The 14,475-nt window shown below is 42.4% G+C and overlaps 1 pseudogene; it reads right to left on the reverse strand.

Moving 5' to 3' along the window:
- Positions 1-14,475, reverse strand: part of LOC134210310 (uncharacterized) — a 204,800-nt pseudogene that overhangs the window by 7,973 nt on the left and 182,352 nt on the right.

Below are 14,475 nucleotides of genomic sequence, written 5' to 3' on the forward strand. Positions count from 1 at the left end.
CTGTTGTACTTCGTTCCAGTTACATCTGGCCTTCTTTTTCACCCGTTTTGCAATCATCGTTCATTTCTTCTTCGTCTAGTCCGGACAGGGATAAGAATGATTCATTTTTAAGTGAATCTCTACTCCTTTTCACGGAACGCTAAAAATTGGATGTTGTTTCCGATTCCCAACGGTTGCCCTGAGACTGGCAGATTTCTTTGCAGGTGATGTTCGTATACACTTGGCGTGCCATCGCGCCGGAGTAGTTCCTTCAGCGAAGGAAGTGGACATTCCGTGCTGCTTAGCGGAAGATCTTTATTCACAATCGAGCCACCGTTCCATCGTACAGTCATCGTCTCTCTTGAACTCGAACTTGACCAGTTTCTTCTTTGCCTTCAACCATTTCGACGTCCTGCCCACAGAACCGCCCATTTCGACCGGAGCTACCGATTTCACCGTTCTCCAGCTTTGGCTTAATATCACAGTTGCTTCCTGTCCCCAGCTGCAGCCATCATGTTAGGATTTTCCATAATCTGATCGCTACCGTGCCTATTTGCTTCACCGTCCTGTGTATCGTCATCCGGAATTGTGATGGTTGGGGTTTCCTCCTGAATAATTGAACCTATTCAAAGCAAAAATGAATTAATAATTTAGTCAGATGCATAATCACGTGGAATTAAACATATTCAGCTCTTAGAATAACATTGATCCTACTTACATCACCATCATCCTGCTGCAGATTCACATTCCGCCTCCAATTTGATTGTTCACTTCAACAATTTTGGTTTCGTCGTGATTTTGCCCTTTTACCAGGATAGCCGTCGGAATGATCCTCAATGTCCATCAGGTGATCTTCATCGCGTTCTTCTTCGCGCCCAACTGTATGGGTGCCGGAACTGAGTTCGTGGACTACCGGCGGCATCGGCAACCGGTTGGCATCCTGAGGATCTTCCACCGGTAGCGGCATGGGCTGCGACTGGGGTTCCGCTTCCGATTGTGAATCGGTTCTGTTTCTTCGCAGTTGCTGAAGCTAGTTCGAATTGTCTTCCTCCTGGACATCTTGACTCGCTGTCGTTGGCGCTTTCCTGATTGAAGAAGTCATGTTTCTTCTTGCTCCTTCAGCCTTTGCTTCGTTCCTCCAGTCCGATGTGATGAAATCATTGGAATCTTTGTTTTCCTTGTTTTGTCACGATCACGCGAGCTATGTCCGCTATCGTTGGAATAAACCGAGGAATGTCGTCCTCTGGTGGAATCCACATCTTCCATTGGTTCTTGTACCGGTGGAGCCGTTTCAGGTACAGCTGGTTCCTCCGTTGGAACCGTTTCTATACATGCTGCTCCTCGAGAGCATTTTCGTATTTGTACATATCCTGCTGAGCAGATTCCATCGCTTCTACGTTTCCGCCACATTTAGAGATTCCAGTAACGCGCCAGTAGCGATCCTGGCCGCATTTAACCCGTAGTTGGTTCAAAGCATGCTCAAGCTGTTGCTTTCTGGAAGACGTTTCTAGGATGCGCTCATACTTCCGCTGCGCTTCCTCGCAGTTAGATGAGCGTCTTCGTCTTCTTCCAGCTGAGTTCCCTCGCTTTCCAGGTCACTGTTGTCGTCGTCATTTCGTTCACTCGGTGCATCATGGATCATGGATTTAGAAAATGGATTATCCATATCAGCTCCTCGGAGGCTGTTGAGATGTTAGACCGGACATATCACTCATTTCGTTGAAACTCATATCCTTTGATTGATCATGGAATCATCGTGCATCAGGTGGGTGGTGCCTTAAGGACTTTCTTCCATTGGTGTACTCGTTCCGTTGTTGAGTGGTTCTTCGCTTAGAGGTGCTTCGTCCTTATGATTCTGTTCCGATTCTGGTTGGAGCTGTGGTATTTACATCCACCGGAACAGTCGTTACACCTTCCTCCGTTTTTCCGGCTCACATTCAGTCTTCTCCTCCTGATTGTTGTTTTTGCGGTTGTGTTTCGGTAGGATTTTCTGCATTTTCAACACTGGCAGCAGCTGCTGCTGCTTCTTCGCTCTCTTCGCTTCCTCAGCCGCTTTCGAAAGCGATTTCTCTACGCTGCAGCTTGCGCTTTCTCATGCTGCTCGATTCGTTGTTTGCTACAAGCATCTTATATTTCCTAATTTTATTATCCAGAAGATAGCGATCCTTCTTCAGCTGTGCCTGAGTATCTAAACTACCTTCGATCTCTAAACGGCTTTGTTCATCAGCAAATCGTTGCATAGCATGGCTAGAATCTGCGCTTTCGTGGCCGGATTGATGGAAACAAAGGTTTATCCTTCAACAGCTCCAGACAACTTGTCAGGTGTTTTCGGACAGTAGCGCATAGAATTGCCTATTCTTATCACTGGCAGTTTTGATATCCTCCTCCGTCGGTAAATGGTGCGCTCTCGTTCTCGCTCCAGATTGTTCCACTCTGCTGCCGCACTTCACCGTGTGCCACGGCATCATATATCCGTAAATTTCGAAACGTTCGATAGGTAATGTCAGCTTGGCGGAGGGTTTGACCGAGCAGTGTTGTGTGCCGCCGGATTGAGTTCCGGATCCTCGATGGCGCACACCAGAAGGTGCGTCATCACGGAAATGGCTCCTCTTCGGCTTCTGAGCGTTATCGCTCGTCAGTGCACATGAAGAGTCTGCAGCGTTGGCAGTGTTTCCATTTCTGGTGAGATGGGGAACGGAAAATTTTAATAAACTGAAAGATATAGTAACGCGAGGTAGTTACCTGTAGATTCCAAAACCAAGCGTTTCACCAAAGTTTTGCAGGAATTCGAAAACCATGAGAAGGTCGGAAAAGCCTTGTCCTGTTGTTTCATACCCGTAATCCTGGGTATGGTGAAGGATTCCGTTTGGTCATGATTTCTGAATCTTCTAGCGGTTTTCTACAGATTTGGAAAGTAAAACGGCGGTTTAATTATACACCATTGTTGCAGACTGAAAAACAGTTTATGTTACCTCAATTCCTGTAGAATGGTGGTGTCTCGCTTTCGCATGGCAAGTTTCTTTTCGCGTTGGATCAACTTGTCAAGGATAACCTAAAAGTAATACATAGATAAGGATAATTTTGGCTCAATTTGGTAGAACAAAGTAATTTTGATAAGTTACCTGGTGCTTCTTTTCTCCTTCTCTTCAAACTTCCCGCAGCTCCAACTGTTTGATGAGGGCCATATCTGTCGTCGCCGTTCTCGCTCCTTTCGATTTTATAAGGTAGATAATTGAATTGATCAGATTCAGATTATGTGATTGGTCAAATGATAGATTTGTGAATAATGAGTTTAGTTTAACCATAGACATTTATTTAGTGGAATAATAAGTGAATAGTGGAAAAGCTTATTAAGAATTTTAAATTAAAATATTCAAGATGATACAACAAACAGAAAATGTAAGCGAAAATAAAATAAAACTACAAGGATGCATTTAACAACAAAGTACTTTAGGTAAGCCAAATAAAGCATCATAGAAAACGTTTCCAGTTAGAATAGTTTTTTTATTTGTTTGGAGAAACATCAGTGTACCTTAACTTACATCGAGTAAAAGCCTGTTCAAATAACGAATTTTCACTTGATAAATAATGTAAACTTTAACATCAAGGTAATAATTATCAAATAATAACTTTATCTGAATAGGCTTCAAGGAATATATTACTGTTTCTGTTTTAAATTTGGTATTTTTTAGTCTTAGTGTCAAAGTAGCCCCGAGTCAAAAAAACCCGCACGACGGTACCTAAATGGTACTTCTCTTCATTTGGTATGGCTGTCATAAGTCGATAGTAGATGAAGTGGCGCGTATCTATGAGTATAAGTATCCAAACCGTTGCACGAAGAAAATAAATGTTGATGGTGCACAACTTTTCAAAATCCAGTTTTGAAGAGGTGTTCGAAACGCAACAGCATGTCACGATCAGGAATAACTGTTGATTCATACCATCACTTTAATCTTATTAAAAGTTTGAAAAAATAAAAAATAACAACGCCACCTACACAAAGGATACGGGTATAATATTCCAATAACCCAGTGCCATATAAATGAAACATATTTAGCCGAACATTAAAAGATATTAATGGATAAAAAGGGTTCTCCGGCGTAGGATTGAAGAACCCTGAAGTTGCAAGATCGATCCTCGGTCCGGTCTAAGATGTTTTTAGGTTGGCAACATTCTCGACTTCCTGGGAATAGAAAACTGAAAAATGCTAATAGTATACTATTTGAAAAGCAGGCCAAGTTCAAGTTGGAATGTAAGGGCTTTAAGAAGAAGAAGGATAAAAAGGCTAAGGAAACATCGTCTGGCCGTCCATCTTGACAGTTTCAAATCAATTGATCAAAATCTGTACAGCTATTTTTTAACTAAATATTTAAATTGAAGCAGACTTTTTGACTAAACTACCAAAACTGGGCCCTCCTTAGCCTTGCGGTAAGACGCGCCGTCTGCAATTTCGGATTGAAACTCTCGCCACCTGGGCATAAAAGTATCATCTCTGCCTCATGATATACAGATACAAAATGTAAACTGGCTTAGAAACCTTGCATTAATAACTGTGGAAGTGCTTAATGAACACTAAGCTGCGAGGTGGGACAGACAGTGGGGATGTAATGCCAATAAGAAGAAGAAAAGAAGACCATAGAAAATATTTCTATACGCGCCTTGGGAAGCGATCCCAAGGTGATTCACATGTAATTAAAACGCAATTACTTTTGGTGCAATTTTGCTCTACCCGCAAAAAAGGCAGGAACTCCGCATCTGTTCGGGTGGTGATAATGTTTTTGATCTTTGTTGTTTTAATTTCAAACCTACTTTCCATTTCAATGCCCTAAAAGCTTACTGTCAAGTATTTGAACAGGATGAGATAAATTATTTCTTAATTCATTATCTTTAACCCCTCTGATTTATTGATATCGCATGAGGCGGACAGATTTCGATTCCACACGGTACTTGTTCGTTAATTCTCGCGTATCCTTTCGATTACCGGATACGTAAATCTCTTTAGGTTATGGGCACCTCATTGAAAAGAGTTCCGGAAAACCTCAACTGAAGTGTGACAATTTCGCCAACTGGCGAGTTAAGGGTAAAGTTGCATATCGAAGCAACGGAAGTATCAGAAGGGCTTGAAAAGATGTACCAGCTGTAGATCCGGAACGGAAAGAGTTTCTCCAGATAGACCGGAATACGAAATCCGTACTGGTCAGCTTCATCTCGACGAGTGTCTAAATACCTACTTCGGTAGAAACAAACGCTAAAGCAATGCACTATGCTCCAGGATACAGATTTACGCGGAAAGATGCATTTTATGCAAAACTGTATTTTTAGAAAAAAACTGTTGTTCTACAAAATTGTTCGAAATAGTAAGCCCATCATTGAGTGCTCAAAAAATAAGGCCCATCTATAACAAAAATAGAAATATTTTTTTATTTCTCGAATACTTACATATTATGTTCTAGAAAGTTGTAGCGCAGCTTGTTCCAATAAATTTATCTAAAAAGCTTTTCTGTAGCTCTCAAGTTGGCTGATTTAGAGCAATTTTACCTAATCTTAGGTGTACCTAAAAAAACAGTATTTTGATATACTTTTTTGGTTTAAACTTTTCGAAAATATCTCCATTTTTTCACATAATGAAGAAAATGAATTGCTCATTCAAATACGTAAACATATTTTTTGATCTGCCTAACCGGAGATTCAAATTTTGAAAAAAATAATTTTGAGAAAAAAACGATTATAACTTTTATCGGAAAGAGATATTGAGCATTTACCCATCAAAGTTGCATTTTTCAGCTCTAAAAGTCACGACTTATAGTAGATAAAAGTAGATAAGTAGAATAGTAAGTAGATAAAAATACTGTTTATTTTAGGTACACCTAATCCAATTGAGTAAAATTGCTCTAAATCAGCCAACTTGAGAGCTACAGAAAACTTTTAAGCAAAATTTATTGGAACAGCTGCTACACTTGTAGAACTAATATTCAGTATTCGAGAAATAAAAAAATTTTCTATATAAATGGGCCACTCTATTTTTTACACTAAATATAATATTTGTAAAGCAATTTTAATTAATAAAACTATAGCTTTTAGACAGACGACAAAAGCTGTCTTGCTGCTGCTGAGAGTCAGTAAAACTGACAAAATATCTCCCTCCCAACACTAAAAAGAAATTCGATGCAATTGAATTCTCAAACACATCTTCGATGGCGGCGCTCTACGATTCTATCAAAATAACTTCATGGATCTCACAATAGATTCTCCCGAGATGCACGAAGTCTATTGATCAGAAGGTTATTTGTCGGATCATTTATGCGCTGGTGAGAAGTTCATCACGAAAAGCAATTCAAAGCTAGAAGGCAAACGACAGCAGACAGAAACCACTGTGTATTACAATAGTATGTCTAGTCCCTACGGTTTCTGTAAAAATCACTGATATGGCAAAAATGGGCATCCGTAAGCAGGAAAACCGTGAGTTGAATACTTCAGTTCAACATTCGTCACAAACATCCGTTACGGCTGATACCAACAGAATCCATTATAAGTGTTGTAGCAGGTCCAATTTGCTTAGCTCAAGTAATCTTTCGTGGTGTTGTGTTTAAAATTTATCTTTCTGCTGTTTGAATAAGTATCTAACAATTCATAGGTATTTTCAAGAATCTGCAGTGTTCCAGTGTTCATATGAATAGGGTTGTCCAAAACTTAATGTAAATCTAATATTGAAATAATTGATGTCCTACTTTGTACTTTGTACTACTAATTCTCTTTAATGTATTTTTTCATTAAACAGCGTTATGTTTAGCACTCAAATTAATAAATATATGGTAAAACTTCAGGGTATGAAGTGTTACGGCGGGAGTGTTAGAAACGTAGGCTTAATTCGAGCGCATGTAACTTGAAACATTAGCACCCTATTTCAAGGTCCATTCTGTATAAAGTAAGAGAATTAGAAGGTGCGATGATGTTTGTCAACGAAGAACAGATTTACCGAATTTGTAAGTGAGGTATTTTGTAAAGCAATTTTAATTAATAAAACTATAGCTTTGGCTGACGAATAGAGATTCCATCCCGGACATCCGGACAAAAATCGGATTCAGGAAAATTCGGATTTCCGATTCCAGGATATTATTTTGAAATCGAAAATCCAGGATACCGGACAAAAATACTTTTCATTTCCGGTTCAAACAGTGTAATTTTTCTTCACAAAGTTATTTGTTTTGAACAGAAACACAACTTAGGCGATAAACTCATATCATATTTTATACCTCCCATCAGACATTTTTTCCAAGTTCGTTTATTTGGTAGGCTCAGACATTGTATTATTAGAGACCAAGGTTCTTTGTGATGCTCGATATCATCTTATTATTAAATTAGTAAAGAGAGACAGACATAAAATATCGGAGATGATTATTAGAACACCTTCACCAAAATATTAGATTCCCTATTCACTCGATGGAGGACTGCTAGTACTTTTCCAGCAGCAGAAGATAGCTCCATATATTTGGCGCCTGCTTACCCATCTCCGTCACAAGCGAGGTTGTGTACACTAGCTGATATTCCCTTACTAATCTTCTCGCGCCGCTCAACATTGAGTCAGTCTTCCTGAACTTCCCTCCAAAACAGTTCTTGATCCAGACAGTCCTTCCAATCGACGTTCGTCAAAACTTTCCAGCATATGCACAAGTACGTGATCCGACCCGATGCTTGCCTAATTTTTTGGTGTATCCTTCGATCAAAATCAACTCTGGTCAACAGGGTGCAATCAATTTGTCCAATTCTCGCTTCTGTCAAAATTGTATAAACTTTAATCGTGTAATATAACCCATTATCATTGAAGTATCGAGTTAACGTTAAGTTATCGAACTCCGAGATAATTGAGTTGATTCATCTTTATCAAGAAGCGATTACGTTGAACAATTAACTTTATCGGCGATAACGATAAATTAACGATTAACATCAAGATTAGGAAGCGATCTGTTCAAGATGAGGAAGAGCTGCAGCTCTTGGCAAAGTCAATTAGTAGTCTGCCATGGGTTGAAGGATACTCTAGTATTGTGTTTTCTTTGTGATGGGGTTCCCATATGTCCAATAGGTTTTGGGCCCAGTACGATTCTACTGCACATATTCCATCTTCCGTCACTATTGAATGCAATCTCTGCAACTGTCTAAACCCAATGCATATACAAAACAAGTCAAACAGTCAAGCGACTTCAACCGCCAGCACCCTTCTTCTCAGACTCGGAGATCATATATTCCTTCAGAAAACGTGACTATTATTTGATTCTTGAAGTCGTTTTTAGAATCGATTCAAATTGAAATTGAATTGAGTTCCAATTTGAAATCTGTATTATCTGGCCTTTCTAAAATATGAAGTTTACCCTGAACATTAAATAAAATCGTTTTACATTAAAAATATTTTTTCTAGGGAAACATCGAAAATCCGGATCCCGAGTTTCCGGATATACGATCAAGTTCATCCGAATCCCAGGACACGAAAATGGCGAAATGGAAACTCTACGACGAACGACAAAGTACTGTCTTGCTGCTGTCACTGGAATTCAAGAGAGCTAACACGTGTGACACGTGCGTTAAAACAGACGAATGTAGAGATCCATTTACTGGCTCAAGAATTCGAGTTGTCCATTAAGTGTCCCGCTATTTTGTGTTTTTAGAGCGACTTTAGTCATTTTGCAGTCATTCACACTATCAAGCGAAAGCCTCCAGTATTCGGATGTTTTCAAGAATTGAGGCGATGACATCTCCTCACTGGAATCTCAAGATTAGTAAACTGACGATTGATCGGGGTACTGAATACTGTTCAAACGAGCAACGGAAATTTTACAAGCAGAAGGGTATCCAAATCCAGCTGACGATAGCTTACTGGCGTGGCGCAGAGATTTAACCAGACACTAGTGGAGAAAATAAGATGCATGTTAATCGACTCATGAATGCCAAAAAATATGTGGTGCGAAGCTGCATTCACCGCGACGTACTGCTGAATCGAAGTCCTACCATGGGATCCAAGGAAAGGTACCTCCTGCAGAATGCTGGACTAGAATCAAACCGAATTTAGAAAAGCTGCGTATTTTGGATGTAAAGCGTTCGCCCGGATTCCAAACTAATAAAGAAGGAAGCTGGATACCAAAAACCGAGGAAGCGTTATGATTGGACTGATCTAATGGTTATCGCCTATGGGGTAGATCAGCTAGAAGAGTATTCACCGCCAGAGGTGTACGTTTTGATGAATCATGCAAGCGAAATAAATCCTGCAGTACTCCTGGTAATTCCAATTCTTGCAAGAGAAGGAAACCAAGGTTAGAGTGCACAACAATGTAGAAACTGATTGAGCGTCATCCTGTTGAATATATTGATGAAATATTGAGCAAGTTTCGATGGGACCACTGCATCCGATGATGAACAACATGAAATTACAACTCCAAACTATTCGACAACTGGACATGAGACAGGCCCTGCAGATCGGAATATGTCAAGGGCTTGACGATCCCTCCCAGGCCATCTGCGAGGTTGTGGGCTTGCCTGGGATTGTGGGGTTTGACAGTGGGCACTGTTAAATTCCTATAAAAGCTGCATGTATCCGCAAGTAGGCCCCACAAACGACCGTGTGCCGCTCAAAGCCATAAGCCCAAGTCCTGGTATTAGGTAGGACGCTAACAGCCCTGACGACGGCCCTCCGACGAGACAGGAGGTTTCGCAGGCCCAATAAGCCTGAAAACCAATCATTACGAACAATATAAGAGATAATCGACTCGATATAATCGGCAAAGATCTAGGCGACGAATAAAGGATCACGATTGAAGCTTGGAACATGGAACTGCAGTCGCTAGGTTTCGCAGGTTGCGACAGGATGATCTACAATGAATTACATCCCCGCTTCGACGTCGTGGCGCTCAGGAGATTTGCTGGACAGAACAGAAAGTGTGGAAAGCGGTCATCGAGCGGCTCCTTCTATCAAGCTGTGGCACCACCAACGAGCAAACCGGCTTCGTGCGTGAAGATGCGCCAACGCGTGATTGGGTGGCAGCCAATCAACGCAAGGATGTGCAACTGAGGATTAAAGGCGTTTTTCAACTATAGCGTCATCAACGTGCACTGCCCACACGAAGGGAGACCACGACGAGAAAGAATAGTTCTACGCACAGCTAGACAAAGCATACGGTGTGCCCACTGCGGAACGTCAAAATCGTCATCAGTTTCATGAACGCACGAGGAGGAAGGAAATGTGATCGGTCATCGGACCGGATAGTCCGCACACCGTATCGAATGACAACGGCCAACGATGCATAAACTCGCAGCCTCCCGCGGAATGGTAGTCTGAACCTTCTTTCCCGTAAAAAATCAACAAGGCCACATGAAATCACCTCCAAGAAACGGAAAACCAAATCGACGTTTTAATCGGAAAATTCTTCTCGACATCACGAACCCGCACTTACCGCAGTGCGAATATTGAATCCAACCACTACCTTGTTGTAGTATGCCTGCGCTCTGGATTGTACAACACGCGTCGGAGTCGGACGCCGCGGCTAAACATTGGGCGCTACAAGACTGAGACTAGCCGAAGAATACGCGCAACGCTGCAAGTGGCACTCCCAACGGAAGAGCAGCTAGGCGCAGCGTCTCGAAGATGCTGGAGAGATATTCGATCCACCATTGGTAACCACCAACTCTGCTGCAGCACGGTGCCCCGGATCAGAGAAACGCTGGTATGACAGCGAATGTGAGCAGTTAGTAGAAGAGAAGAATGCAGCATGGGCGAGATTGCAGACAAAACTCGATTTTCCGGAGAAAAAGCGTCAGCAGGAAGATCGAGACCGTGAAGACGACGAATTGCCGCGCTAATAACGAAAGTTCTGAGAAGTTGAACCGTTCACGTAAGGGCCACGTGCCGCCTGATATGTAAGGACATAAACGGAACTTTCTTACAAACGAGCGTGAGGTGATCCAAAGGTGGCGGCAGCTACGAAGAACACCTGAATGGCGATGTGGCAGACGAAGATGGCGGTATGGTGATGGACCTGGGGGCGCGCAAGACATAATTCTACCGGCTCCGGATCTCCAGGAAATCCAGGAGGAGATTGACCGCTGAAGTACAACAAAGCCCCTGGGGTTCACCAACTATCAGGAGAGCTATTTAAACACGGTGGTGAGGCACTGGCTGAGCGCTGCACTGGGTCTTACCAAGATTTGGGAGGAGGAGTTTTGCCGCAGGAGTGGATGGAAGGTGTCGTGTTCCCATCTACAAAAGGGCGATAAGCTGGATTGTAGCAACTACCGCGCAATCACATTGCTGAACGCCGCCTACAAGGTACTCTCTCATTTTATGCCGTCGACTAACACCAATTGCAATGGAGTTGTGGGGCTGTATCAGGCGGGTTTTATGAGCGAACGCTCCACCACGACCAGGTGTTCGCCATTCGCCAAATACTGCAGAAATGCCGCGAATACAACGTGCCCACATCATCTATTCATCGACTAAAGCCGCATATGATACAATCGATCGGACCAGCTATGGCAGCTAATGCACGAACACGGATTTCCGGATAAACTGCACGATTGATCAAAGCGACGATGGATCTGATGTGCGTAGTTCGAGTTTCAGGGCTTCTCGAGTCCCTTCGAAACCCGCAGAGGTTACGGCAAGGTGATGGTCTTTCGTGTCTGCTATTCAACATCGCTTTGGAAGGGTAATACGACGAGCAGGGATTAACACGAGTTGTACAATTTTCAATAAGTCCGTCCAGCTATTTGGCTTCACGACATAGATATTATGGCACTGACTTTGAGAAGATGGAGAACCTACAATCAGACTGGAAGAGGAAGCCAAGCGGATCGGACTAGTCAACAACACGTCGAAGACGAAGTACATGATAGGAAGAGATTCAAGAGACAATGTGAGCCACCCACCGCGAGTTTGCATCGGTGGTGACGAAATCGATGATGAAGAATTTGGTACTTGGCTCACTGGTGACTGCCAGTAATGAAGAGAAATTCGGAGACGCATGTGGCTGGAAATCGTACATCTGGACTCCGCAAGACGCTCCGATCGAATAGAGTTCGCCGCCGTACCAAACTGACAATCTACAAAACGCTCATTAGACCGGTAGTCCTCTACGGACACGAGACCTGGACGATGCCTCGGGAGGACAACGCGCACTAGGAGTTTTCGAAAGGAAAGTGCAGCGTACCATCTGTGGGGTGCAGATGGTGGACGGTACGTGGAGGCGAATGAACCACGGTTGCATCAGCTGTTGGGAGAACCATCCATCGTTCACACCGCGAAAATCGGAGGACTGCGGTGGGCCGGCACGTAGCCAGAATGTCGGACAACCGGTGAAAATGGTTCTCGACAACGATCCGAGGGCAGAAGAGGCGGGTGCGCAGCGGCAAGTGGATCGATCAGATAGAAGATGACTTGCGGACCCTCCGTAGACTGCGTGGTTGGCGACGTGTAGCCATGGACCGAGCCGAATGGAGAAGACTCTTATATACCGCACAGGCCACTTCGGCCTAGTCTGAATAAATTAATAAATAAACATGAGACACTTTCTTCGCAATTAAGGCGTGTAGACTACATAGAGTCTACCACGACGCACAGCGAACAGGAGCGCAGTTTTCCAGGTAAGTTCCTGGATTTTCACTGGTTTTAGAGCATCCCCTGCTGTCCAAATTCCCAATACGGACGATTTTAACTGTTGGTGTCCAGAGAGCTTATTGTTTTCACCAAATGGATGTAAAAACAGCTTTCTTGCATAACAACAACATACTTATGGAATTGGGATTCAAACGATCATGGCATGATTACTGTCTCTATGTGAATCTTAGTAGAAGAGAAGATGAAATAGTATACCTTTCACTTTATGTCGATGATCTTCTGATAGCATTAGCTAAGTTAAGTAAAGGCTGTGGAGAGGTGAAACACTTCCTTGGAGTGAAGATCTAGTACAACAACCATGAGGAAAAAATGATGATGGAAAAAAAAGATTGGAATGATTGAATGTAATTCATCAAAAAGTCCTATCGGAAAAGCCCTTAAATTGACCAAAACTCCAAGAACCATATCTTGAATTATTAGGATGTATTTTATGATGTGGACAGGACCCGACATTTGTTTCTCAGTAGGGTACCTTGGTAGATTCCAACATCGACCTGGCCGGAAGCATTGGATCCAGAAACACAGCATATGGCATTGGAATTCAAGCCGCATGATCACGCAAAGTCTCTTCATAGATTTGCTGCCGCATACTGGGCTAGTGACCAAGAAGACCCTTGGCAACGGGAGTTGATTTATATGTGGATTCCGGGAGGCTTGTCCTTAATTATTGTTCGACCTACGGCTAATTCAATAGGTTACGGGCCATTTTTAATAGAAGCTTCCCTAGTAGCACACATGTTCCAGGTCGGTTGCCGTAACTGATATTCGACCGAATTTGGTCATAATCAAGTTGATGTAACCAGATTCGATAGAAATGTGCTATTTGTGTTGCCAAATGGATGGAAGATGAAAGGAAGGAGCTGCAAGAGCTCGTCCCACGATTGCTCCACTTGTCGACGATAGCCAACATCTTCTTATCCGAAATTGCAAAATCGCAATTTGCGAAATCGCAAAAGTTACGACTGCCGTTCCCGAAAAAAGCAGCAAAAAAAATCATCGAAGATACTGGATTTTGTTCGGAACAATGAAAACGACGTCGTCTGATGGTTCAAACTCAGTGATGAGGAATGTCGTTTCGATGTCATGGAACTAATTTGCTAATAAGTTTTGTCACAAGACAGTTTGTTGTGTTTTTTTTATAAATAGGGACACGGCAGGTATTTTCGTCTGTTCGTCATAGTCTCGAAAACCAATAAACGAGACGCTTTTTTGTAAAACTCATACGTACCAAATCGTAAGCTCAGGAGAAACGTTCTGCTATAGTGGAGTTCTAGCAAATGTACGTTGCTTTCGTTGGTTTTAGCCTCTACGACGATGGACGGAAATACCTGCCGTGTCCCTATGTAGCTCTTAAGGGTCCTATAACTTTTTCTAATAGGAGATTGCTCTAAATCAGAGATTGGTGGCCTGAGAGCCGACACGATCTATGGTTCAACAAGAAACATGGCTATGGAAACCTTCAATGGTTAGGATGCCCAACATTCGTCCACGTGAAGAAAATGAAGCGAACTAATCTTGAACCGTAGGCCATCAAGCTAACATTTTTCGGATATTCTGATTATCACAAGGCTTTTCGATTTATCGACCAAGCTACAAATGAAATAGTGATCAGTAGAGATGCGCGGTTCATAGAAAAATCAGTAGCAGATAATCATACAAATGAATCATTTCCAACAGTCGTAGATTAATCAGTCGAATACTTATCATAACATGACAGAAGAAAATGAACGGAATCCAGTTATTGAAGACATCGATCATACTTTTGTGGAGCACGAAATATCAACGTCTTCCTATTCAAGTTTGTATTATGCTGTCTGATTAAACAGACAAGGATGAGA

The sequence above is a fragment of the Armigeres subalbatus genome, chromosome 2 (assembly GCF_024139115.2).
Source record: "Armigeres subalbatus isolate Guangzhou_Male chromosome 2, GZ_Asu_2, whole genome shotgun sequence".
NCBI lineage: Eukaryota > Metazoa > Arthropoda > Insecta > Diptera > Culicidae > Armigeres > Armigeres subalbatus.